At 41.4% G+C, this 15,608-nt stretch overlaps 1 pseudogene; it reads right to left on the bottom strand.

Moving 5' to 3' along the window:
• Nucleotides 1-1,513: 1,513 nt before the first annotated feature.
• LOC133730479 (F-box/kelch-repeat protein At3g24760-like) lies at nt 1,514-13,500 on the bottom strand (annotated as a pseudogene).
• Between the last annotated feature and the right edge of the window lie 2,108 nt (nt 13,501-15,608).

Here is a 15,608-nt window from a genome sequence, read left to right on the forward strand (position 1 = left end):
AAATCAAAGCAACTTCAAGACCATAAGAAAAGGCAAAGATTGAACACTACCTTCTTGTGCTGCTTTCTGAACATGGCAGTCCATGTGATCTTGGATGGCTTGAGGCGGTTGTTAAAGTACCTCTTGCACTTGAAATTTATGAACAGGGAAACCTAAACCAAGCCATAAGTCCAGGATTATTAGCGGTGAAGACGATGAGTATAGGAATCGATTAAGGAGAGGTGAAGTTTTAACCTGAGAATCGGAGTGGATGAATCTGATGCCCCTACCAGGGTAGATCTTGGCACCACTGAAGCGGCAAAGCTTAGTCGTGAGAACCATGGCTGCCTCCGGCGGTTCCCGGAGGAAGACGTGCAGGGACAAAAAAATGCCTCGGGTGTTTGATTGGGGCAGTTTCTGACGGGAAATGAGTGAGTTCTGATCTAGGTTTTCGATATTGGATTGGGAAACTGGGGGAGATTTTGGGATATCCAAAACTTGTTGATTCAGAATCAGAATCTCGAAGAAGAAAAAGAAAGAAGCAAGCTTTGGGTTTTGGGGAATCAAGGGTCTGGATCCTGAACAAGGAAGGAAAAGAAGAGGAGAAGGATGAATTCAATTCCTTGCCCAGGGATCGCCAGAGACCCTTCGGCAGGGAATAGGGTCAAAGAGTCGGCAAGATTGAAATTAGGGCCTCTTCCATGGAAGGAAGGAAGAAAAAGAGTGAAGAAGGGGTAAATGCGAGGAGATGATGTTTTGAGGAGAGATGGTCGAAGAAAAGATCAGCTGTTATTTTGTTGAAGTGTTATTTTGTGCAAGTGGGAGATAATAGTTGTCAAGGTGCGGGGTTTTAGTTCTTTTTATTTTGTATTCAGAAATCAGACAACACATATATGAAGTTTTGTTGTCTGATTTTACACATTTCAAAATTTGAGCTGAGGGAGCAAGGAGGGATAGTTCCCGCCCATGTGCAAGAGCAAGGAGGGATAGTTCCTGCCTATGTGCAATCATAGTATCAGTTTTGGCGCTAGGGATATATATCTCTCATTTAGACAACACAAATAAGAAATTACGTTGTAGGAGTACATATATGTAACCTACATTTCGATCAAAGTTTGTTCTTTTGGGGGAATGAATGACATTTTGCACGCATTGAAATTTTGCCAATATATATCTTCATTACTTAGACAACACAAAGTAAAAAACTGTTGTATGATATTTTGCAAGCTACACTCATACAACAGATATAACTATTCTGTTGTCCTTTGGAGCACCAATTTAGAGCCAAATTTGAGTTAGGCTAAGAGGGAAATCTGCCGCTATTTTTTTCTTCATTCACACAACGAATTATTCTTATAACTGTTGTGCAATGATCTACTAGCTAAAAAGTTCAGAATTTTAACCACCTTATACAACGCAAGTTTTGTAAACGTGTTGTGTGATTCACTTTTCTTCATCACACAACACTTTTTTTTTTTTCGTTGTGCAAAAAGTGTTGTGTGTTTAAGTTATTGGTGTAGTGCAAGAGTTTGCTTCATGGTTTTCCAAGCAATAGCACCTCCTGCAGCATGAATACATATCCACAAGTAGACTTCTTGGAGTCTGGATAATTCCCTGCAAAATCCGAATATGAGAATCCAACAAGTTTCAGATCCTCCACTTGCCTATACACTAGCATGTAATTCTTGGTTCTCTGCAGGTACCTTAAAATTTTCTTCCCAGCTACCCAATGCTCATGGCCTGGATTGGATTGAAACCTTGATAAAATCCCTACTGCAAAAGACAAGTTTGGCCTAGTGCAGACTTGTGCATACATGAGACTTCCTACAAGTCTAGCATAAGGCTTTGACTCCATATTCTCCTTCTCAACATCATTTTTGGGAATTTGCTTCTTGGTCAATTTATCTCCTTTGGACATGGGAACTTCTCCAGATGCACACTTTTCCATACCAAACCTCTTTAAAATTTTGGTAACATAATTCTGTTGGGACAAACCAAGTAGTCTTTGTGCCCTATCTCTTTTAATCTCAATACCTAGTACATAGGATGCTTCTCCTAAGTCTTTCATGTCAAAATTCTTTGACAGAAAATTCTTAGTGTCTTTAAGCAGTTTTAGGTTACTGCTAGCCAAGAGTATATCATCCACATAGAGAACAAGGAAAATAAAATTGTTCCAAACTGTCTTCAAGTAAACACATTCATCAACAAGGTTTTCTGTAAATCCAAAAGTAGAAATCACAGAATCAAATTTTTTGTACCACTGTCTAGAAGCTTGTTTTAGGCCATAGATTGATTTTCTTAACTTGCACACTAAGTTTTCACTTCCAGCTTGTACAAACCCTTCTGGCTGTCTCATATAAATCACTTCATCTAGTTCACCATTCAAAAAGGCTGTTTTAACATCCATATGGTGCAACTCCATATCAAAATGAGCCACTAAAGCCATGATTATCCTAAACGAGTCTTTTGTAGAAACTGGAGAAAAAGTCTCAGTAAAGTCAATGCTCTCCTTCTGTGTAAAACCTTTGGCAACTAACCTTGCCTTGTGTCTCTCTACATTGCCATTTGCATCTCTTTTGGTTTTGAAAACCCATTTACAACCTATAGGTTTCTGATTAGGGTCAGGTTCAACTAATTCTCAAACTGCATTTTGGCTCATGGAATCAATTTCTGCTTCCATTGCTAGCTGCCATTGATGAGATTCACTACTTTCAATGACCTGATTAAATGTAGTTGGATCATTGTCCTCTGCACAGTCCATTTCAATTTCTGCTTCTTGCAGATAAACAATGTAGTCACTCTCTTCCCCCCCCCCCCCCATAAGTTGGTTTTCTTGCTCTCTGTGATCTTCTAGGCTGAGGATTGTCAGGATTAGGTTGAGCTACAGGTACTTGATCAGTTACTTGTCCAGTTACAGGTACTTGATCAGTTACTTGACCAGTTACAGTTACTTGATCAGGTACTCGATCAGTTACTCGGTCAGTTACTTGATCAGTTACAACTACTTGATCAGGTACTTGATCAGTTACTCGGTCAGTTACTTGATCAGTTACTTCTTGTTCTAAAGGCAATGCTACACTTATATTCTCATCTGACACAATTTCCTCAAAATCTGAGGATAAATCCTCAATGTTTGTATTGTGAACTTTTTCACTTAGAAACTTTACTTGATGTGTTTCAAAAATTCTAGGTGAATGATGAGCAGAATATAATTTATAACCTTTAGATTTATCTGGATAACCTATAAAATAGCAACTAACAGTTTTGGGGTCAAGTTTATTCAAGCTTGGATTATAAATCCTAGCTTATGCTTGACATCCCCAAACATGGCAGTGATGAAGATAGGTTTCCTGCCACACAAGAGCTCAAAAGTAGTCTTTTCTATAGCTTTGTTAGGTGTCCTGTTACAAATATAATTTGCAGTTTTTAAAGCCTCACCCCACAGAAATTTAGGCAAACCAGTTGTACACATTATGCATCTAACCATGTTCAAAAGAGTCTTATTCTTTCTCTTTGCAACACCATTCTGTTGTGGGTTATAGGGTGTTGTATATTGAGCTTTAATTCCATTATCTTGCAAAAACAAGGCAAAAAGACACTTTTGTTGGCCGGATTCAGTGTACCTGCCATAGAACTCACCTCCTCTATCTGATCTCACTGTTTTGATTTTCTACCTCAGACTTAAAGATTTGAAAGGCTTTCAATGCTTGTGCCTTTTCTGAAAGTAGATAAACATAGCTGTATCTAGGAAAATCATCAATGAATGTGATAAAATACACATTCCCACAGATAGTTTGATGCCTAAATGGTCCACATATATCAGTGTGTATGAGTTCTAATAAATTTTGGCTTCTATATGCAGTCTTCTTCCTAGTATTAGTTATTTTTCCCTTAAGGCATTCAACACAGTCTGTTAGATCAGAAAAATCAAGTTCATTTAGGATGTTGTTTTTCACCAAAATTTTCAGTCTCTCTTTTGAAACATGGCCGAGTCTTCTATGCCATAAAAATGCAGACTTTTCATTTAGTTTGGTTCTTTTAACACCTGTTAAAGTGGTAGTACTGTTAGTATTATTTTCAACAAGTAAAATTTCTTGTTGAGCCATTGAATAATTTAACTGTAAATAATCATTCATAATAACACTAGAACCAATTTGAACAAAATTTTTAGAAATAAGAATTCCATTACTATCCATAACAAGTCTACAACCAGATTTTACTAAAAGAGAAACTGAAACTAAATTCCTTCTCATGGAAGGTACATAAAAAACATTGTCCAGAACTAACAATTTTCCTAATCCTAAATCGAGCTTTAAGGTTCCAATAGCCTTGACTGCCACTCTCATGCCATTGCCCACACACAGGTTCACTTTATCACTTTTTGGGATTGTCCTCCTTATGAATCCCTGCAAGGAATTAGTACTATGAATAGGTGGGTCTGAATCTATCCACCAAGACTGTGGTTCAACATTTATAAGATTAATTTCTAAGGAAAAAACTGTATTAGAAAAAATCTTACCCTTTTTGGCTAACCAATTTTTATAGCCAGTGCAGTCCTTTTTCATGTGTCCTACTCTTTTGCAAAAGTAGCACTTGAACCTTAATGGCCTGTTTTCCTTGGCCACTGCAGCTGTTGAACTCTTAGTTATGGCTTTGGTAGGCTTGAGCTTGTTCTGGGGCTTTTTCCTTTTAGGCTTCTCTATGAGGTTTATGGCTGTAGCAGGTTCCTTTTCTTCCTTGATCCTAGCTTCTTCATCCACACAGATGGATATGAGTTCATCTAAAGTCCAGTTTCCCTTTTGAGAGTTGTAACTGGTCCTAAGATGACTAAAACTGTTAGGCAAGGAATGTAGTGCATAATGCACTACCTGCTCATCCCTAACCCCCATCAAGAGCTCCCTGAGTCTGCCATTTATATTGATCATCTTCATAATATGCTCTCTAACTCCCCCTGAACCCATATACTTCAAATCATGAAACTCCTTGGTTAGCCTAGCTGCTTCTGCTTTTTCACTTTCTTTAAACTTAGCACCTATGAGTTCCAAAAAATCTGATGCTAGCTTAGGCTCTTCTATACTTCCCCTGACAGTCTTAGACATAGATGTACGAATGAGGTTCTTAGCCATTCTATGGATCTATGCCACTTCTTGTAAAGGTCAGTATCTTTCTTAGTGCTCTTTTCATTCAACTCTTCAGGCTTATCCTCAGTAAAGCAATAGTCTATGTTCTCATGCATTCCCATATAATTTTCCACAGAGTCTAGCCAAGCTCTATAGTTGGTTCCAGTTAACATCAAGACACTGTTCAAGTTTATGTAAGAGTTACCTAAGGAGCAAAATAAAATTCATGTGAGTTCTCAATTTGTAAAGAAAATAACTTTAAGTTTTCTGTGTTTTATTATGCTTTTAGCAACCAAAACAAGAACAGTTCAAGAAAAGTTCATACAGAAAACCTAATCATTCCATACTTGCATTCATGTCAGTCCATAACAAAAACAATATTAAGCATCACTTTTGAGCAGAAACTTAATATCCTGGAGTTCTTTATCAATATGCCATGCTTAATCAAAATATGTTATCCAAGGAGATTCATCCACATCTTTAGACAGAAGAAAAATTTCCAAGTATCCAAATATATCTTCATAAAGCATGCATATTGCTGTCTTACATTCTAAAACCACACTTGACCACTTCTTTGGAAGATAAAACTGAAGCATAGTTTTAAAACACAAAACACAATTTCAGGTTTGTTACTCGATCATGTACAGTTACTTGATCAGTTACTTGGTCAGGTACCTGATCAGTGTTTTCTGCCAACATCAATGAAAGATGCTTTGTGCATCATAATCACTTATGCCAACAGAAAACCACAAAACATATGAGCTCTTTTACTTTACATTCTATCCAGATTCATCCTTGTACGAAAATTAAGCTCTTGTATCTGTCAACTTTAATAATGTGTAGATACCTCTACTAGCAAGCTAGTTTTGCTACTTCACCAAGCATGAGTAACTCTCTCTTAGCGGGCCCACAAGCCATGGTGGGGCCCAACCGAGACATACACCTTGTAGCCTTATGGTCAAGCTACGCCATGGTATCCGAAATGGAAAATACGTCGCCGGGAAGCCACCTTCCCGGCCTTGCCAAGTTGCCTCCATAATAGGCCTTTCTAAGACTAGAATAGTGGTTTTGCATCCCACATCTAAGAAAATGTAAAGGAGATGACTTCATTCACCTATAAAAGGAATGCCTCCTCCCACAACTCAACACACTCCATTATATCTTTTGTAATCCCATTACACACTCATGTAATCCCCTTGGGCCTGCAAGGCCCAACACACATAGTTAAGCTTTCAAGTGGACGTAGTCTCCCGCTAAGGCGGGAGACGAACCACTATACTTCTTGTGTCTCGCTCTCTCTCACTCGCTCTATATTTAAAGCTAACTAGAGATTCCTCGGATCTCTAACGTTAACATTGATGCCGTCTGTGGGAAGCCAACACAAAGGCTTCGTCACCTACCACAAATTTTGGCCCGTTGGCATTAAGTCAATGCTCGGTCAACACTGATCAGCAATGGTCAACGTCCCTCAGCGCAGGTCAACGCCCATAGGGTCATTCAAGCTTGGTCAACACCAATCTAAGAAGGTCAACGCTGACCTACTCAAAGAAAAGAAAAAAATGTATATATATATTTTGCCAATTTGCTCTGGACACCGGAGGTCCACTTTGGACACTTTAGCATTCTTCAGTCATCATCAGCACCTCCGCTGGACTGTACACCGCTAGCCAGGAGCTCCCTGACACAGCGCCAAATCTCCCTGACGTACCGGCCATCTCCGTCGGTGCAGCGATCATCTTGGTCGTTTACTCTGGACAGCTACAAAGTCACTCCGGCATCCGTCCATCCTCGGTCCCGCCGCTGAGCAGAGCCTCACCAACTTTTCAAAATCAATGGCACCGCTCACAATCTGCAATTGCAGCGGTCAGACCACCACAAACCATGCCAGACCTCGCTTGCCACCTCTCGACCCCGTTGCTCCGAGCAACACTCATCCATGGCCCATCTACCTTCTCCGCCAAACCGCTGACCAGAACCTCAGCCAAGCAACATTTCCGCTGATCAAGCACCGCTGACCAGCCAAAAGCTTCCGCTGAGCTCAGAGGCTCCGTTGAACTCCAAGCTCCCCGCTGAGTTCCAAAACACCACCGTCAACAATCTCGACGTAGTCCGTTAAGCATCGCAGCAGCTCCGCTTAACCACCGGCGAACACCACCGCTGGCCAAATGCTCCGCTCCGCCAGCCTCACTACCGCTGAGCTATCACTGCTAATCTCTACCGCCAGGTGGCAGCTCCGCTGGCCAAGCGAGCCCCGCTGAGAAAACCTCTGCTACCGCTAGCCACTCTCCCTGGACACCACCGCCGGCAGTCCAGCGCAGTCCGCTTTCTGATCATCAACCTCAATGTCAATCATCAGCTCACCCACTGGCGGATCTACATACATCATGGGGTGGGCTCAAGCCCGCCCGAATATTTTGGAGAAAAAAAAATTTCTATATATAGTGTGAACAAAATGTTGTAATTAGGAATAGGTTTTCAGTCTCCTCTCCGTCATTTTCATCACTAATTACCGATTGAGTCCTCGTTTTCTTCTTCACTCAGGTTTCTCACTCTCGTTATCATAGCCAGTAAGCCATTGCTTGTTCTCTTCCAAATACTCTCGCCTCCTGACGTTTGTCGACGGCAATACAAAATGATATTTCTTACATTTGTGCATAGTTGTACTGAAAATTTTTTTGGCCTTCGCCCAAAAGAAAACACTTGAATATGTAGTCCACCCCAAATTCGAATCCTAGATCCGCCACTGTGCTCACCCATAACGAGCTCTGTCATTGATCAACACTTGTCCATCATCGGTCAACGCCCATCCATGAACTCCATCACTGGGCGTTCACTTCATCCACTTGCTAGTCCTTATTTGAACACACAGCTACCTCCGTGAAGCTAACTTTCATTTGAAAGCTTCACTGCTCAGGCAGTAGTCATCGACCCAACAGCACCAACCGACCTTCGAGCATGGCTTGGGACTCTCGAACTCATTCGACGGTCGAAGCAACAAACTATTATGAGGAAAAAAAAAAAAAGCTAAGTCTTTCATTCTTCCTCTCACTCCTCATGCACCTCGCATCTCTATACATATGCTTACTGAGCTGCTAAGTTACTACCATCATAACCATATGATTCATGTATAATTGGCAATCTCACCATCAATTAACTTGTTACACCTGTATACCCATGCACATGCGCAGCTCACCGCTTCATACATACCTAGCTTACACATGTCTAATGCATGCCTGCTAGCTCGCCACATGTCTCAGTAATTGGTCCATCGAATACATTATTTTAATTACTTGCTGCCTGGCGGTGTCTATTAACCATCTCTACTACAAGTACATATGCCTTGATGAAATTCTATTATCTCAAATGCATATTTAACTTCATAATATATATGTGTGATCCCACTGGCCAGGTGCCAATGAGTGTTGTACATTTCAATTAAAGTGACCACATGCATATATTCTTGTATATATAGTTCCAAAATAAGACATCAATTCCAACTTGCCTACTTGCTGAGTCACGAAAATTCACTCTTTCAAGTTTGTTTTTTTTTCATACCATGTCTAATGGCCGCTGGCGCAATCACACTTGGTTAAGAGAGATTCTTGCGTAGGGCACCCGCACGGGACACGTGGTGGGGAGGGCCAATCACCGTCCAGCAGGGGGGGTGTTTTGGGTATTGCACATTAGGGAGCAGGGGCATTTTCGAAAAAGATGAAAAACTTTCTTTCCTCTGATTAGGTGGCCGTAAGGCCACGTGGTGGGGAAGCCCCACCTAAGTATTTTTCCTTGGTTAATAGGCATACAAACGTGCAATTGTTTGAACTCATGCCGTGTAGACATTTAGCTTCTTTAGTGTGTAAAAAGCCAACAAAAGCTCATGCTTCTACCATATATTTTGTGGGCAGGGACCTATATACATGTGTATAAGCTGCTGCATATGTATATCAAAAAGATTATCTCACTGGTGCCATATGACTAGTGCATATACACATAAGTGATGCCGTCATTACTGTGTTCCAATTATCATTGCACATAATGAGTTCGGTAAAGAACAAAATTTGACATTCAAAAATAGATATATATATATATATATATATATATATATATATATATATATATATATATATATATGCATGTTATATGTCATCAAATACTACACTTGCTTATACATTTTGCTTAAAAATTTTATCAAAGTACATATGCAAATTATTTATGTTGATTTTACAAATCTACATATTAATCATCTATTTTGTTTTAAGGAAATTCAACTATTTCTATTGAGCATTCAACCGCAACTACGAGTTAACGGACATTATCGGAGTACTTTATCCGCCCCAAGCAAAGGACCGTCATGCTCGGCATAAGATAAGTCACTATATCTTATCGATCTCTTATGCTCTTGCAATTAGAGCTTTTGCCATGACTATACATGTCTCCATGACCCTTAAGCATGCCTACAAAATGTTATTAGCAACTTGACTACAAGTACATGCTATAAACATATGCCATGCTTCTATTTTAATTGCAATTCAATTAAATAAACATGTGACGTTTAGACAAACTATGACATGATTATTTGTTGTTCATATATACAATTAGCAAAATTTACATGTACACTATGTAAATATTTTGTCTAACCTCTTGGCCACCATATTTTGTCAAAACCTCCCCACGGGAAAGAGAACTAAACGGGTCTAAAGACTCCACGAGTCTATGATCCATGACCAACCGCCAAGCGGTAAGGCAACGCCTCATAATGACGATGACGCTACGCGGCATCATAGTCAAACTTTTCTCCACTGGGAAAAAGTAAAGGGACCGGTTAACACAGTCCACGGCAGCCATTGATCCGGCGGTTAACCCTCAACGCTTGGGTATAAAAGATTAGGTTCGCTACCTAACGCCCACCGCCTCCGCGGCACCCCCGACCTCCTCGCTCACGACCTCCGTGCTCATGAGCTCCGCGCTCACGACCTCCGCGCTCACGACCTCCGCGCTCACGAGCTCCGCACTCATGAGCTCTAACGCTCACGCCTTCGCGGCAACCCCGACCTTCGCGCTCATGCCTTCGCGGCATCCACGAGCTTCCCGCTCACGAGCTTCGCGCTCACGCCTTCACGGCACCCCAAGCTCCCCGCTCACGCCTTCGCGGAAACCCCGAGCTTCACGCTCATGCCTTCACGGCATCTACGAGTTTCCCGTCCACGAGCTTTCCGCTCATGCCTTCGCGGCATCCACGAGCTTCCCGCTCACGCCTTCACGGCACCCCCGAGCTCCCCGCTCACGTCTTCGTGACAACCTCGAGCTTCGCGCTCATGCCTTCCCGGCACCCACGAGCTTTCCGCTCATGCCTTCCTGGCACCCCCGAGCTTACCGCTCACGCCTTCCCGGCACCCCCGAGCTTTTCGCTCACGAGCTTTCAGCTCACGCCTTCCCGGCACCCCCGAGATTTCCGCTCATGCCTTCCCGGCAACCCCTGAGCTTCCGATCACGCCTTTCCGGTACCCCCGAGCTTACCGCTCACGCCTTCCCGGCACTCCCGAGCTTCCAGCTCACGAGCTCTAACGCTCATGCCTCCCCGGCAATCCCGAGATTTACACTCACGTCTCCTCGACATAATACACATTAATGGAACATTGAATTTTTCTACCATTTGTCGTTTGCAACAAATCGAATTCTTTTCGCGTTCCATTAATACGAGCGAAAACCAAACAAACACAAGCGTTCGCGTATTCATCGTTCACGAACTTATAAACGCTTTCCTGCATGGCACTCATGCAACTTGCACCGAGCGTAACCTCGTCAACTCGACCTCGTTCATTTCCTTGCGCGCGGCACACATTTTTCATATGCAATCCATTTGCTCACACAACCATTTGAGTTCTCGAGTTTCTACGTCATAACCGATCATACTCGGCGACATTTGCATGTATACATCAACATGTATCACACACCTCTTACATTCGTATATACCAACGCATATCAATGCAACTAACATTTGTTGCCCAATGCAACGAGCATTCTACATATGCGTGGTTTTGACTTTGTTGTGCAGGTTAAATGAGTCCCTTCTTGCTCACGAAGTTCGGGGACTTGTAGGGTCTCCGTGCTGCCCGGTCACTTATGCTTGATGACTTCACGCTTATAACTCCCCAACCAAGAAGCTCCTCTTACTCGGGGACTTGTAGATACCTCTACTAGCAAGCTAGTTTTGCTACTTCACCAAGCATGAGTAACTCTCTCTTAGCGGTCCCACAAGCCATGGTGGGGCCCAACCAAGACATACACCTTGTAGCCCTATGTTCAAGCTACGCCACGGTATCCGGAAATGGCAAATACGTCGTCGGGAAGCCACATTCCCGGCCTTGCCAAGTTGCCTCCATAATAGGCCTTTCTAAGACTAGAATAGTGGTTTTGCATCCCACATCTAAGAAAATGTAAAGGAGATGGCTTCCTTCACCTATAAGAGGAATGCCTCCTCCCACAACTCAACACACTCCATTACATCTTTTGTAATCCCATTACACACTCATGTAATCCCCTTGGGCCGCAAGGCCCAACACACATAGTTAAGCTTTCAAGTGGACGTAGTCTCCCGCTAAGGCGGGAGACGAACCACTATACTTCTTGTGTCTCGCTCTCTCTCACTCTCTCTATATTTAAAGCTAACTAGAGATTCCTCGGATCTCTAACGTTAACATAATGTGTAAACAATTTCTGGGAGATTTTTGTTCTTCATACAATTTTACACGATCACAGATACAATACCATATAAGGAATCAATTCATCATGCATATTCAAGCACAATCTAAATTGTTTCGATTCCAAGAAACCACAGAACAATCAAGAAATTGTAAATTTCATCCGGTCACCATCTACTCTAGCCTAACGCACGCCGGGAATGCTACTAGGGTTCTTGAGCACAATCAAAAACTTAACAATTATGCTATGAATCGAAAACAATTTTCACAGAAAAACCAGATTTTGCTTTTTCCCCAATTTGCTGCAAAAAATCTCAGCGGAAGCGTGAATTAGATAACCAGATGGAGCAATCGACTCTATTGGCTTCTTGATTTACAGCAGTTAGGGTTTTGAATCCCTTCTCGAGATGAAAACATCTCGCGCGTTTCCGATTCCAATCCCAGACCTCATTCTTGATCAAAACTAACCGTTGTATTCTTGATGGTTTTGGTCGGGTCTGGGCTTGGATGCTCCGCGTGCTGTGACTGGGCCTAGAGTAAGTAACTTACCTTGATCAGGTATCTGATCAGTTACTTGGTCAGTTACCTGATCAGTTACTTGACCTGTAAAGCAAAAACCTTTTTTTTTTTTTTTTGGATTAAATACTTGTTACTCCTCATACTTTTCCCTGAAAAACAGTTTGGTCCCTCGCCTTTTAAATTAAACTGAATAGTCCTTATTCTCTCAAATTCTCATATAACAAGTCCAAAATGATCCGAAATGACTATTATGCCCCTAATTTTCTATTTTTATTATTATTTTTATTTTTTTCTCTATTTTTAAAATTTTTCTCCCCCTTTTTTTTATATTTTCTCTCTCCCTCCCTCTCTCCTGCCGCACAGTCTCTCTCTCTCCCTCGACCTCTCTTCTTCTTCTTCTTCTTCTTCTTCTCTTCCTCTGCAACCACCGGAGAACCTCCCTTTGAAGAGGGCGGATGACAAGGACTGGGAGGAATTGCCGGATCTGAAATCAGCAGGGAGAGGAGGACGGAGCTGCCAGGAATCGGAGTCGGGGCTGTAGATCTCGACGGCCAAGCTGTCCTCGATGTCGACCAAGTTGCCGATGAATCTGACACCGCCGACGACGATGAAGTTGGGGAGGAGAGAGCCGGAGTCGAAAACGCCGAGAAGAGGGTTGATGCGGGAGAAGTGGAGAGGCGAGGTGGAGCGCCAAGAGCGCTTGAGGATTCTAGAGTAGGTGAAGTTGGGGGTGGTGATGAGGAAGAAGCCGTCGGCGTCGAGGAAGCAGGAGTGGGAGTAGTGGTGGGGAGGGAAGGTGGGGGTGGGGAGGCGGAGCCAGCGGTTGGAGAGAGGGTAGAAGGCGAAGGACCGGTTTTTCTTGGAGGAGGTGTTGTGGATGCCGTAGAGGAAGAACCAGGGGTGGGATTGGGTTTGGGTTTGGGTTTACGTGGCGGAGAAGGTGGTGGAGGAGATGATGGATTGCCAGAGCTTGCAGATGGTGGAGGCTCGGACGAGGGTCGGGATGGGGAGGTAGGAGAGGATCAGCTCCGTCAAGTCGGAGCTCAGGTTGGTGATTTCCGTCATGGGTTTGAGAGATAGAGAGAGGAGGAGGAGTAATTCTGTAAGTCTTGCTTGTTCACTTTTTTGTTTCATAATAAACAATGAAGATTTGGAAATGGTGATGAAATGGTGGCCGGAGATGGTGTTCTCCGGTGGTTGCAGAGGAAGAGAAGAAGAAGAAGAAGAGAGGTCGAGGGAGAGAGAGAGACTGTGCGGCCAAGAGAGACGAAGGGAGAGAGAAAATATAAAAAAAGGGGGAGAAAAATTAAAAAAATAGAGAAAAAATAAAAATAATAATAAAAATAGAAAATTAGGGGCATAATAGTCATTTCGGATCATTTTGGACTTGTTATATGAGAATTTGAGAGAATAAGGACTATTCAGTTTAATTTAAAAGGCGAGGGACCAAACTGTTTTTCAGGGAAAAGTATGAGGAGTAACAAGTATTTAATCCTTTTTTTTTTTTTTTATAATTTTTTTTATGTTTGTTTTGCAAAACCCTAAAACGATTTTCATATTTGTGAGCCTATGCTCTGATACCAATTGTTAAAACCATATACATGCTCACAACATATGCATAACAATCACAAAAGGATCAAGACTTACCTTCAGCAATCACTGGCATGGATTCCATCTCTGCAGCTGCAATACTTGATCATTAGAATATGGCCTTCTGTTACTTACCAACTTGCTTCTCAATTGACAGAACTTATGCAAAACGTCGGTGGTAACAGGGACCAATTCATCTATATATAGAGGTGACTTAAACCTCAAGAAGCTTCCCATTAAAGCAATCCATATCGGTTTAGGTTTCCTAGTTAGATTCTTAATGTATCACATCTTGTAGCCTTTCTTGTAGACTAAGCAATGGATTACTATCCTTAATGAATTGATACACTGCTTCATTAAGTTACTAGTATTGATTTATAGTTTGTGTCCATGTTGAACTAGTTTTGACATTAAGCTAATTATCAATTTACTATATGTTAATGTGTGACAAGTCCATGTTGATTCTAACATATGGGTCACTTGATTTCGGCCTGTGTTGGCTTTAGGTTCCTTCGGCGCCGTTGGGTAAGTTGGGGTTTACGAGTCTTTGACTTTGGACTGGGTGGCAGCTATTGGTTGGAAGAGAAAGAAGTTGGGTGTGCCAAGTGACTTCCAAACAGTCATCTCTCTCTCGATCTCGATACTCTAAATGACTTCCATGACTATTTTGAGAGATTTTAGGTAGAGCAGGCATGCCACGTAGCAGTACACCCAGTCAATCAATATCTATGCATGGGGTGTTTTAAGTATTTCACTTTAATTAAACATAGATAGTTTAGGAATACAATTAAAAAAAAGAGAAACATGATTGGCTGGTACGTTTGCCCTACTTAAAAATTTCTAGACTATTTTAACTTGGTTATTCGGTCGTACTTGTACCCTTTTCTTTAGGTGTTTATATAAAAATGTCACAGGAGATTTGAGTCCTGATTTTTCTAATTTAGTTCTCCAACTTGTAAATTGGCTCTAGATCATTGACGGATCCACCCACCGCTCTCGTATTTGTTGGTTTAGACGTTTCATTATGTTTTGTTTATGCATTCATGTACTCATTTACATCATAATTGAAATACGGATACATTCATATAAAATTTATATTGATTCACTCAATTTTTTAGTGAAAAAAAATATCATAATTGATCGAAATACTTGTTCAATGAAAAAACTAGAGCGAAATCAGCTTTCACGCTACAGCCATGTGTGTTTAGGATGAGTTATACATCACTAATCCCACGTTTTGTATAGTCAATTAATCAGGTAGAGTAGAACAAAAGGGTAAACTACCTTTGTGTACGTAATAAGATCAAAGTACATGAAAACTTTCAACTAACAATAAAAACATGAGTTTGATCGTACAAATTGTAGTACAGAATCATCACCAAAGATCAAGGTTTTGCTTTGTCTCATACATAAAGGAGAGGAGAGAAGCATGTCAACTATACATAGACGAGAGGAGATAAGCATGTCTACTCAGACTAATCAAAAGGAAGAATGAGTTATTGGTTTATGAGGAGGCATTTAAGAATTAAATGACTATGGCTAGCTGAAAAGCCTACTAGAATAGGTATTTAGCTACTTTAAATAGAACACAGAATGTTTAACTTATTTCTTGACATTATTAATTCCTCCCAATATCTCATGTGACATATATAACTTTTATCTCTTACATATTGAGCTCATATTATAAAAAGGATTAAAT

The sequence above is a fragment of the Rosa rugosa genome, chromosome 2 (genome assembly GCF_958449725.1).
Source record: "Rosa rugosa chromosome 2, drRosRugo1.1, whole genome shotgun sequence".
In the NCBI taxonomy this organism is placed as follows: Eukaryota; Viridiplantae; Streptophyta; class Magnoliopsida; order Rosales; family Rosaceae; genus Rosa; species Rosa rugosa.